General features: G+C 37.2%; 1 pseudogene; it reads left to right on the forward strand.

The window, feature by feature from the left end:
• The window catches only part of LOC122349642, a 10,412-nt pseudogene extending 286 nt beyond the window's left edge, over positions 1–10,126 (forward strand).
• Positions 10,127–12,330: the final 2,204 nt, after the last annotated feature.

The following is a 12,330-nucleotide window of genomic DNA, read 5'->3' on the forward strand; positions in this document are numbered from 1 at the left end:
ATTATTAATTATGGTTCTTTTTATGTAGTTTATGCAGCTTAATAGTTTTTTTGTTGTTGTTTAAACTGTAGTAAATAGTGCTAAATTTTTCAATGAAAGAATTTGACAAGCAAATCTTTTTTTTTTTTACCATCACAGACATTTTCTACAGACAGTATTCTCAGAACCTAAAACTATCCTAAATCGATTCATAATAAGAAGAACATATTGCTATTTTTTTTGAGCACCAAATCAGCAGAGTTTCTGAAGCAATGGCTGTCAAAAATTAATCATTGTCACTTACAAGAATAAATTAAATTGAAAGTTTTTTTTTAAATTGTATTTAATAATACAAGATATACAATTAATAATACAAAAATAATATTTCAGCAATTTCTAAATATTGCGCATACACTGTTTTAAAATATTCAAGTTTTTCTTGTTCGCCTCTGCTTTAGTGGACAAATGCGATGGATTCCTCTTGGAGCTGTCAGATGCTGCTGAGGTCGTGAGCTCACCTCCTCCTGTCTCAGGCTTTGAGCAGGCAGCTGCCTCCTGGGGAACAAACGTCTCTCAAGCAGATCCCCTCAGTGGAACGGCGCAGAGCTTCACTTTTCAAACCAGCCTGCATCTCAAGCAGAGCCTGGGGTCCCACTGGAAACATGCCTGACAGAAGAATTTGATGCTCCTACAGATGAGGAACTCCCAAACACTGACGTCACAGCAGACAAAAAACTAGCCTGCATCCTCTCTGATGTCTCCATACCACTGTTCCTTCTCTGCCCTCCTCCTTCTCAGTCCATCTCTTCCTCGATGCCCTTGACAACCCCAGACTCAGGTTCCAGCTCCCACGGGATTTACTCTGCAGTAGATGAGCAGGCCTCATACTCTGACCCTGGGCTCAGCGGTAGGCCTCGTGGCGGTAGTTCGCCTCAGTGAATGATTTAAGTTTTTGTGGGGTTCATATCCTGAGACTAACACTCATCTCTGACTTTAGTCACCTAACGCTGGAGGCCAGCTCTGCTGAACCACTTCTGCCATCAGCCTTCCAGGTTTATCGTGAGACCTGATCAGCTCCAGATCCATACAGCGGCAATGCAGCATCAAGAAGCACTCCGCACTCCCTGCCATGCTCTGGAAAGCCACACTCCAGGCTAGTGAGTTTCATCTCGCCTGTGGGTCCAACCTTCATCACACCTGTCATTCCTAACCCCACTGCTTCGGGAGCACTAACCCAATCCCTGCTGCACAGTGGTTGGCCCATGGACCTATCAACAAACAACAACTCCTCTGAAACATCCTTCACAGAAAAGAAACAAATGCAAACAGACTGTACCGAGTCGTGGACTCTGGCCCATCCAGGAAATAGACTCAAATTGAAGGGCAGTTGATGGTGTTACTTAGAGGAGCTCCTGGATCGGGCAAACAACCCTCACCAAGTAAGCAAGAAGACAGATGTGTTATTTTACTGGAAAAGTAGGAATAGTATAAAGGAAACCACTTCAAGTTGTGGGGCTGAGAGCATAATGTGCTTTTCTTTAACAACGTGGTCCATGAGGGCAGATAAAAACACTCTATTATATATAGGAAATAGGAAAGTTATAATAACTTTTTGGAGCATGGAGTTTTAAGTTATTAAGATCAATTTAGATAGAAAGTAAAAGAATTATATGGACTTTGTAGAGATTTGTGGGGTAGGAAATATAGCAATGTGGCTGTGTTTAATTTTCTAATTTTATAATTGTAAAGCTTCTATGGTACATATGCAAAAAACAGGTTTGCAAGATAAAATCCAGGTTGTTTTAGTGTATTCTTGCTCAGGGTATTTTTTAAGATATCAGATGATATCTTGAAAAGAAACAAAACTATAAACAGAACATTTTCATTTAACTTAATGGAAAAAAGCTTGTTTTATTTTTAGATTTTTGTTTGCATGCATTCAGTGAAAGCAGTAATATGACAAGTATCAAAGTATTCTCAAATGAATACCAGCGCATACATGTTAAGAATTAGATTTTGAAATGAACTGCGCTGAAAGATAGCCATGCTCAATGCAGATGTGGTATAGTGCCGTATGTTTGTAGATAAAGTTTAGTTTCTTGTCTCTCTCTGTTGTTCAGAAGTGCTTAGTTGGAAGTGCAGCAGAACCCTGGAGGAGTTGCTTACACTGATGATTATTTTACTGAAATGGAGCAGCATTATTTCGTTGCCAAATTTACTAGAGAGTAGCCCATTTATGGAATCACTTTTAGAGGTGAGTATGTTTAGACTGTTTAGCTTCTAAGCCAAAGCAAAAATGTCAGGTGTGTAAATTATTTGTAGTTACTGTCCTATGTGTTATACAATTTAATCTACCCATTGACTACACAGGTCTGATTTTAATGGTGATGTGTGTAGTTTTTTACTTCAAAATTGACTACTGATACTAGTTTAGTAATGCAGAAACAAGAAGTCATTTATATGCAAATTACTGTGAAATTGTACACTCTCCAACTTTGTCACTGTAAAAACATTGCTTGATTTGTTTGAGAGACTCAACTAACCTGACATGGCAACATTGGCTCACCCAGTTGTGTGTGAGTTATTGAAGAACTATTTGTTTGGATAAAACAGACAGATTAAGGGTTTTAAAACAGTCATTCTCACTATTCTGATTTGCTGAAATTTATTCACTTTAAATTTTATTTTTATAATGTTTCTGGCAATTTCTTTGTGGTGATCAACATTTCAGCAAAAGAGGCTTTTGAAAAGGGACAGTCACCCATCATAATAGACAACACCAATATGCAAAGTTGGGAGATGAAACTATATGTTGCCATGGTAAGCAATTTATTTTGAAATGCGATTATGAAATAGGCTTATAAGTTATTATTTTTCAATATCAGACAACGGCCATATATGTTTTGTAATGAAAATCAGCTGTGCTATACACAAATTGCATGTGTGTATATATCATGATACACAATTGTACATTACTGTAGATCTTATTTATTGGTTTAACTTTAGAATAGACCATACAGTACAGTGTTTATAGACATGACTCTGCAAACAGACTCGGCCCATTGTGCTGATTATCGGCCTATTATTTCTTTCTTTTTAGGCACAGAAACACAGATATAAGGTGCTATTTCGTGAGCCAGATACCTGGTGGAAAACTAAACCCAGAGAGCTGGAAAGGTATGATAAACACAAAATCTAGAAAGTGCTGCAACACATTTACGTAATCCATAAACATAACTAATTTAAGAACAGTTACATTTTAACTTTCAAATGTTAACCTTCAAATATGTTGAACTCCCACACAACTCTGAAGCATTGCTTTTAAGTCATTTCATGATCACAAATGTTTTCCAATTTTCCCTCTTTATACAGGTATTATAAGACATCAAGTAACAAAGGAGAAGATCCGGACGATATTAGAACGGTATGATCGATTTGTCTCTGTCCAGAGCATCATGAATTCAGAAAGACCGGAACCAGGGCCAAGTGTTATGGATTCAGTACAAAGAGAGACTGAGCAACCCCAGTAAGCATACGAGTTATATTAATGTTACTTCATGTAATTAAAAGAAATTGAGCTATGTCCATACGGCAGCAGAATATGGTTGTGCCAAATAGTACAGGATTGTACTGTGTCACAACTTTAGTAACTATGAAAATACTGACTCTGAAGTCATACGATTTCTTATGTATTTAAGCAATAATTTCTCTCATTCCTTTCAGACAATCTTACACACTGGTCTCAGTCATCCTGATCTTGTTGGTGACTCCAGCGCTGAACAAACTCAACACAAACCTTTCCTCATCTCTGCCCTGACGTTATCCTCTGTTAACCAGACTTACAGTATCATATCTGCAGGTGAGGTAGCAGGTGAAGTGGGTTCCTACAGTTCCAAGGAATCCAGTCTTGTTCAATGAGAATATTTTGAAGGGTCTGAAACTCCTCAGTCTGATCTTGATACTGAAGGCTTAGTATTAGAGCCAGATGCCTGCCTTGTGGACATGGAAACAGATTTGGGAAACTTGAGTAGCGGGACAACTGGAGAATTTGTAGTGTCAGCACATGAAACATTTCCCCGGAGCTGCCTGTGGCATTTTCAGAGTCCATTGCTCAGCGCAGAGGAGGGCCAGAGTAAAGATAGAAGTACACTAGAAACTAGTGCCATTGATCAGCCTGTGAACTTTGACCCAAGTGCTGACTCTCCAGCTCAAGATAAGGAGGAGGAAATGTGAAGACTAGTCCCTTTCTGAAAACAAAGCAGTGCGGCCAGAGCTGTTGGATTTTGCTGGGACTGGCCACTGAATCTCAAGGTCAACGTCAAGGAAGACGTCAGATTTCAAAGAATAATACTGTTAAGAACACTGTTTTGGATTCCAGTGTTGTTGAACACAAAGATAGCACTTCTGCTGATGAAGACAAACATTCTGGTACTGATAAGCTGAATACAGTTGAATTTCAAAACTTGTAGATCTACTGCAATGTGGAATAAGCTCCTCTCCAGGTTTTACCACGGTCCAGCTCCAAGTAAAGAAACTACTTCCACTTCTTTCTGCTGGAAAAGAGAGTAACATGAATCTGGAGACTGTGGTTTGGCCTGAGCTTCCTGACTGTGTTAAGTGGAGAGAACATTCTCAGAGTCCAGGGATTACTCTCCAAATTCTTCAAGTCTATCAAAACAGAGAGCAGACCTAACTGACCAGTCTAATCAGATGTCTGCTGAGAAGAACACACAGGATGAGGTTGAGCAGGAGGACAGTGTGTTGTCAGAAGATAAATGCAGATTAAGCCCAAATGTCCAAGAAACTCTGTGTTCAAAGGTTGCTGTAGACTCAGAGAGCAGTCTGGAAAGGAGAAGAGGACTTAGCCGAAGAGTGGGGAAATCTTGTAAACTGGTTCTCACCTTCACCAATCAAAGCCTTCATCACCTTGCTCACAATCTCCTGTTGTTTCACATCTGCACCCTGATCTTACATCTACAGCGCAACCACCTTCATTGCCTGTGGAGTCATGTTCCAGTGGCTCAACCCAGACACAACCTCAGGACTTTGCCTTTCTTTGGCGAATTGACCAGAAGAAATGTTCTGAATTAGTCTCGGACTTATCTAGTTGTGGTGTGTTTGTTTTGGAGGGAAACTCTTCTCGTTTTACTCCAAAACAAGTGATCAGGATTCTGCCTGCCAACAGGAGTGCCATACCGTGTGGTCCATGAGAAGGGTTCTCAGGTAGAAGAGAAAGACTTTAGAGAATCTAACTCTAAAAACAAAACCTTGAGATTCTGAGTCGCCATTTCAGACGTGTTCCATTGATATTCTGGAGGACTCTTTATGAAAAGTGCCATCAAGATATCGAATGGACAACCAACTTGTTACTAGATTCTGAGAACGACTGTATAAAGAAGATGATGAGGGAGATGATGAATTGGTTCCTGAGGGAAAGTCTATAGAACAGTCAGAAACTGTGATGGCCTCAGAAAGCACCTGGCTAGATCTGTATTTTCTGATGACTCTAGCAACAGTTCCAGAAGTATCATCAGTCTGAAGTCCCAAGAAACTAACCTTAGTGATGTTAACCAAGGTGATGATGATTGGAGTCAAGGTCCAAGTTCACAAAGTGAAGCTGAAGGATATGATGAGGCAAGCATGGTTAAGGAGAAATGTGAGCCTAAAACTTCCTTTGGAGCATTAAAACAGCTGACAGAAAGCACTGAAGGGCAACTGGAGATTACGGCAGCTAATGAGCAACAGACAGACAACACGGGTCAGCAATGTCCAGAGCAGGAAGAGGTATTAATACTAGAAGATAAGAAAGTTCAATGCCTGGAGGAAGCATTGAAGGAATGGAGGAAGAGGAGGGAGGAGAGAAGGAAAAGGATGATGAGGACACAAGAGAAGAGGTAAATGCCATAACACAGTCACTGCTGTGTCAGATTGATGAAATGGAGCGCAAAGAGGAAGAAGAGAGGAAGGAGCAAGAAAGGGAAAGAAAGAGAACAGCACAGGGGGGGAGGGAGCCAAGTTCAATGGATATTCAAACCTTGGAGCTAAAACTTCCAACTGAACTTGCATTGCAGCTCACTGAGCTTTTGGACCTGTTGGTGTCAGTCCAGGTAATAAAACATCTAATTAATATGTTATTCATATTTGATTGGTTTAATTTTCTTAAAACATAGTTGCTTTCTTGCTGTTTGTAGTCTTGTTTAAACAGGACTGATAAAAACTGCATTAAACTATTGTGTCCTGTGAAGGATAAACCCCATCAAAAAGTAATAGTACAGCTTAAAAATTGTTAAACAGATAAAATGAAACTGATTCTAGTTTTCTTTTTGATTTTAATACAGTAGTGTGAAAAGCTTTTAGTTTGAAATGAGCAACCACATCAATCCTCATTCACACTCAAAAAGTAGGTTTAAAATCCTTTGAACTCCATTTGGTTGCAGGTGCGTTTTCATCAGATGACTGTGCAGTGCACATAGACCTGAACTTGGCCAAACTGCTGCACCAGAAATGGAAGGATACTATTCAAGTGAGTTTAGATATTTATATTTTCTCATGTTTAAAGTATTTAGATATTAACTCTACAAAAACAACCTGGGTTGTTCAATGTGACTGATTCTGAATTTATGTAAAATTTACCTGGTGTCTATTGTCTTTGGCAGGAGAAGCACAGACTGGCAGCTCTGTCCTATCAGCTATTACAAGAGAGTGAGACAGCTTATTCTCTCAATACACACAAAGTTTAAGAGATTGGTCAATTGTATTATTATTGCAAAAAAGTAATTCCACATGTAATTAAATGCATGTAGTTTTTCAATGTAAAACACATGTACACTCTCTATCAAATGATTAATTAAAATGTAAGTACATATTAGTTAATAAAATAAAAATACTATTTTATTTTTTAGATTTATATCTAAATATCTAAAATATCTCTTTTCTTCTAATGAACAATATCATTTATATTTTTACAATGTGGCCACTGTAGTGTAAAATTGGTAATATATTTACGCATTTGTTAATGAAAATTAGTTAATAGTTAAAGTGCAATGTTTCTTTAACTGATTGTTAAATGTTGCATTTTTAGAAGCTTTGTTGGAAACCAAGAAGGTCGGAAAGGCCAAAAAAGGGAATAAAGAATTTTTTTATGTTTAAAAACAACATGCTTTTTTTAAAAAAAAAAGTTGAATCTACTTATTTTATCTAATATTGCCATGAAAATAGTGTTGATGCTGGCATGGTGTAAAAAGTGAATAGATAAATAAATAAATAAATAAATAACAGATCTAATAGTTCTTACCGCAAAAACAAAGGATTTCTCTAATGCATTCAAAAATGTATCCAATTTGTGAAAACTGCTCTATACTGGAAATAATTGTTCTCTGTTTTTGCACTTTGCTCCCCATCTATCTTTGTGTCTCCATGGTAACGAAGGTCCTGTCCACTGGGGTGAATTGCAGGGAAGTAAAACCAGACTGAGGGACCAATTAGGTTCGCGTGAAGAAATTCCTTTTATGGATCACTGGAGTGCATCCTGTGCTCCTGTCTCACTAAGGGACATCATGATCGAAGAGCAGGTGATGCAAGACAGCATGGAGAAGGTAATAGTTACACATAGAAAAACAATCACTGCCCAGAACTCCAAAAGAAAGAAGAGAAAATTTGCTATGTTTGGGTTTTAGTCCAGGTCAAGTCGGAGGGACCTGGATAAGAAAGACGGTGCGGCCAAGCTAAAGGAGAACCAGCTGTTTTCCATGTTCCCCACCATAGATCGACATTTCCTCAAGGACATCTTCAGAGATCACAAGTGAGAATATGATACATAGTGGTAGACTATATATGTGTAATGTGAAGAATTGTTGGATAATGTTATTTTCACTTTCTTTCCTCCTTTGCCCCTGGTTTCTTGGTTGAGTCATTTTTTTTTGTTTTGCTTTATGTTTAAAACATGCTCTTATATATTTGAGAATTCTGCAATTGTAGACAATAATGAACTGTGTTTGTTTAGTTACTCTCTGGAGCAGACTGAACAGTTTTTGCATACTCTACTTGACGACGGGCCGGTCAGAAACGTAGTGGCACCCGAACCTGCCCCTCAACGTAATGGTGCACACAGAACTCCGAGCAAAGAGCGGGTGAGCTACGTGTAACTGTATAGGATACTGAAATGAAACCAAAGCCCTATGTTGATGCTTTTTTCGTCTCACTCAGAGATGGAAACCGAGAGATGGGGAGGTAGAAGCTGCTCAATTCCAGGATTCGGAGGATCCAGAATATGATGACTTCCGCACAGAGGCAACACTGCAGAGACGTCAGCAGATAGAGTGTTTTAACAAGGCAGCTGAAGCTCATCGACAAGGACGAAAGGACGTGGCTAGTTTCTATGCACAACAGGTTCAAGAGATTAACATTATAATGGGTGCTGAAAAATAGCTAACACAAAACAGGGCAGTGTTTTAAAACAGGGCTTTTTGATTTATTAATCATTTATTAGATTAGAACTCTTAATTAAAAAGTTTTCGTTTCCAATTTTGCGTTCATGTTTAGGGTCACATGCATGGGGACAAGATGCGTGAAGCAAATAACCGAGCAGCCATGCAGATATTCCAGAGAGTGAATGCTTCACTTCTGCCTCAGAATATTCTAGATCTCCATGGACTGCATGTGGATGAGGCCATTCATCATCTTGGTCAGGTTCTCGCAGGCAAGAATTTAGGTAAGTGAACCATTAAAATGTTACAGTTTTTCTTTTGTATACCGCAGATGGATTGTGCAGGTTTTGGTGTGTTGGACCAATTTTTTTTATTTCAGAGTCTGGCATTATCTTTTTCTTTTTTCTTCAGAATTCAGCCAGGGTTTGTGTCAGCCTCAGATGTCAATCATTACAGGAAGAGGCAATCGCAGCCAAGGGGGAGTGGCGCGCATCAGGCCTGCTGTACTAGACTACCTCAAAAATCATCACTACAGGTATATTGACTGCATCCAGTATTTTTGAAATATTAATTTTATATACAGTGGTGGCCAAACTCAAGGGAACACTAGGTTTTCAGCAGGTAAGAAATGGTGTTGAGTCAGTTATTAGCTTTTAGTAGTTTGTTTTAGCTGCTTTATATGCAAAGGACGGTTATACCAAATGTTCTACCAATTTGCTAAACATAAGCTAATTGATGAATAAAATCAGCTTAAATGAGCATCCTCATTTAACAATTGTTACACAACCATCCAAAACTTAATTTGACAGTACTAATTTGTGGTTCGGTTTCTTGAAGCATCTTGGAGACTTTCTCACAGTTCTTCTGGATTTTGTTTCGTATAATTCCAGGGAGACTGGATGATGATGATGATGAGATCGGATCTCTGTGTGGAGCGCTGGCTGTTGGCAGACAGAAATCCCACTAGATTATTATAATTAATGGCAAAATGAAAGTTTGAACACGTAAACTTGTATTTCCTGCTGACACACTACAGCAAAAGATAGAAATAACTGACTTTTTGACCGGATAAAACCAATTTTATCCAGTGAAAATATTAGTGTTCTAATAATTTTGGCCACCACTCTATAAATTAAAAAAAAAAATTAATTAAGGTAAAAAACACATGTATATATTTAACCTAAATATTTATTCCGCCATTTTTCCGCCATATTTATAGAAACATTTTAGGGACTTCATTTGTGACATTTTTATTTAATTAATTAATTTATTTATTCAAATCTTGAACTACCAATTGTCACTATGTGTACATTTTGTAATTTCATTCTCATAATTTCTTTTTGTCTTTCTCCCAGTTTTTCTGAACCTAAGACTGGATTGGTGTTGGTCACACTTCATAAAGAGCTGCTACAATGAAGCATTTAATTAAGATTTTTCTCTTCCCACTGCCTTAATCCAAAGTGTCTTCTCTGTAGACTAATAGTGCCAGTAATTATAGAACAGTATTTTCATGTTTTTCTGTAATTGGGCACAAATTTATCCAAGTCATAAAAAAATGAAGGTACTACATATTTACAGTGTTTTATATGGCATTGACCTGTACATACATATTATTCTTTATTGAATGTTTTTTGATGCTTCCTTATGAGGCCATTAAGGTATCCTACTGATCCTACTTCCTAACTGTAATCACTACAATTTTTACGTAATTCTGTTTTTCTGTTTTTGGCCTTTTGTAACTATATAATATAATATTTATATATATAAGTCACACATTTTTCATAACCAGCCATTACAGGAGAAAAAGTGGGTTGCAATTCAGGTACTTGTTTGATATGATGTTTGATATTTCATTTTATTTTTATTGTACATTGATTTGATCCATACTTTTGGTTTATTAGTCTAACGTCAGTTTTATAAGAATAAGGATGTTGGGAATGGGGATGTCATAATATGGCTTCTCTTCAGTTTTGGTATAAATAGAAATACTTTAATGAGTTTCTGGAAATATAAATGCCGATCCTCAGTCAGCTTTGCATTTTAGTTTGTTTGTGAGCAGCTTGGCCAGATCCTACATCAGAATCGAACATTTTATGTCGCTGAGCTTTGGTTTTAGCTCGGCTTTGGTTTTTATATTTCCAGTTGAAAATGTTGATACCACACATATTTTTAAGACATCTTAATGCTGCTATGCAAATCACAATGTGTGTAAGAATTCGTTCTGAAAAAGTATTTTTGTGAAATTGTATATTTTGAACCTCAAAAGATTTTATATGTAAAATTTTATTTTATTTTTGTTAGAAATTATGGTTGGGGGTGAAAAAAAAAAAACTGAAGAGAAAGAATAAAGTCTTAACATGTACAAGATTTGATTCTTTTGGTGAAATTAAAATGTTAAGTAATTAGCGCAGCTTTAGGGGTTAGCGCGTAGCATGTGCCTGGAGCTCAAAATCACAGCTGAACATTTTCTGTATCCTCGTGTTTCTTGCTCTGCATTTCCTCTTTAATCAGTAGAAGCCGTTGGTGGGGGAAAATATAACTCAGCATGTTGAGCTCTTAGTAGCTGACGTTTGTTTCAATTAGTAAAGGTCAGATTCCTCCATGATGAAAGTGGCAGCTGTTGAAGTGAGTGCAGTGCACTTTCTCTCCATCAGATGGCGACAATGTCGACTCACCAAATTACTGAAACGAAATATAAGGCTTTACTAAACAACGTGTTTGCTGTATTGATTAGACATTTTCAATGCTCTTCAAATTATCATTGGAAATTTGAATAGTTCGACTTGCTGCCTTTTTGTTTGTTTATAAGTGGTAAACACGCATTCAAGTCCAAGACAAAACTATCTTGAAATACGTGCTGTTTTATAACCTAAACAAGTACTCTGGTGTTGTAATTATTACCATACCGTCTTGACAGTCCTCTCTAAAATGTGGCTGCTCAGTGAAAATTATTTAAACTGGGATTAAATTTTATTTTATTTTTTACTAAAATGACTACTACGCAGAGAGCAATGTGTTTTCAGAGACCCTAAACAAAGAACAAAGAGTAAATCTCATTGGGACATGTGTCTTCTGTTTCTTTGCCGCACTGCCTGAATTAGTTGCATGTATGAGTTCTAGACTGCAGAAGAAGCGAGGATCAACACTGTAGATGTGCTTAGAACGTCACAGCGGAAGCTTAGTAGAGATTTGATGTACGATTTTACAGAGAAAAAAGCCCAGCCTCGCATCTCATTTCCCTCTACTAGAGGATGTAATATATGCTCTGGCTGTGAAGGCATGTTTTCTCTCTGTGCTTAAGAGTATTTGAATTTCCTGAGTTTAACAGCTGAACTTCGGAGAAATATGCAGCTTTGGACTGAGCTCTGATCCTCTCTGAAAGCTTAATTAAATGACACAGTATTACAAGTTAAACTGAGCTTTACGTGAACTTGCCAATCTCACAGTTGAAAAGATCAAAGAGGTAAGTTGCTTTTTTTCTTTGTAATACGTGTATTATCCATATTATTCTTTAGTTTTAAACTGTGAATCCATTTTGTAAATGTATTTAATTTCATAAATTGATCAGCAATCCAAGCCTGGTGTTTATAGTGTTCTTAACCAGTTTCAATTTTTTTTTTTTTTAAATGTTAATTAACATTTGAAATACAACATTTGTTTTGTCTTAAAAAAAAATTAATTATAATATTCTTGTTCCCTGGTTTAATATAATGTACATAACAAGGGGCTTCAGTAAATAAATTGCTAGATAGTTTACCAAAATGATCAGTTTACTAATTATGTTTTGATTAACAAAAATCTAAATAAAAAAAGTATAATCTTTACTTTTATCATACCTTAACAGTGCCTAGAGCCTGACAACAGTGTGTTTGCTCCATCCCCGAACATATTGTAATCTTCTAGATTTTTTTCCAATACTCTGTAT

This window comes from Puntigrus tetrazona, chromosome 1, assembly GCF_018831695.1.
Source record: "Puntigrus tetrazona isolate hp1 chromosome 1, ASM1883169v1, whole genome shotgun sequence".
Lineage (NCBI taxonomy): Eukaryota > Metazoa > Chordata > Actinopteri > Cypriniformes > Cyprinidae > Puntigrus > Puntigrus tetrazona.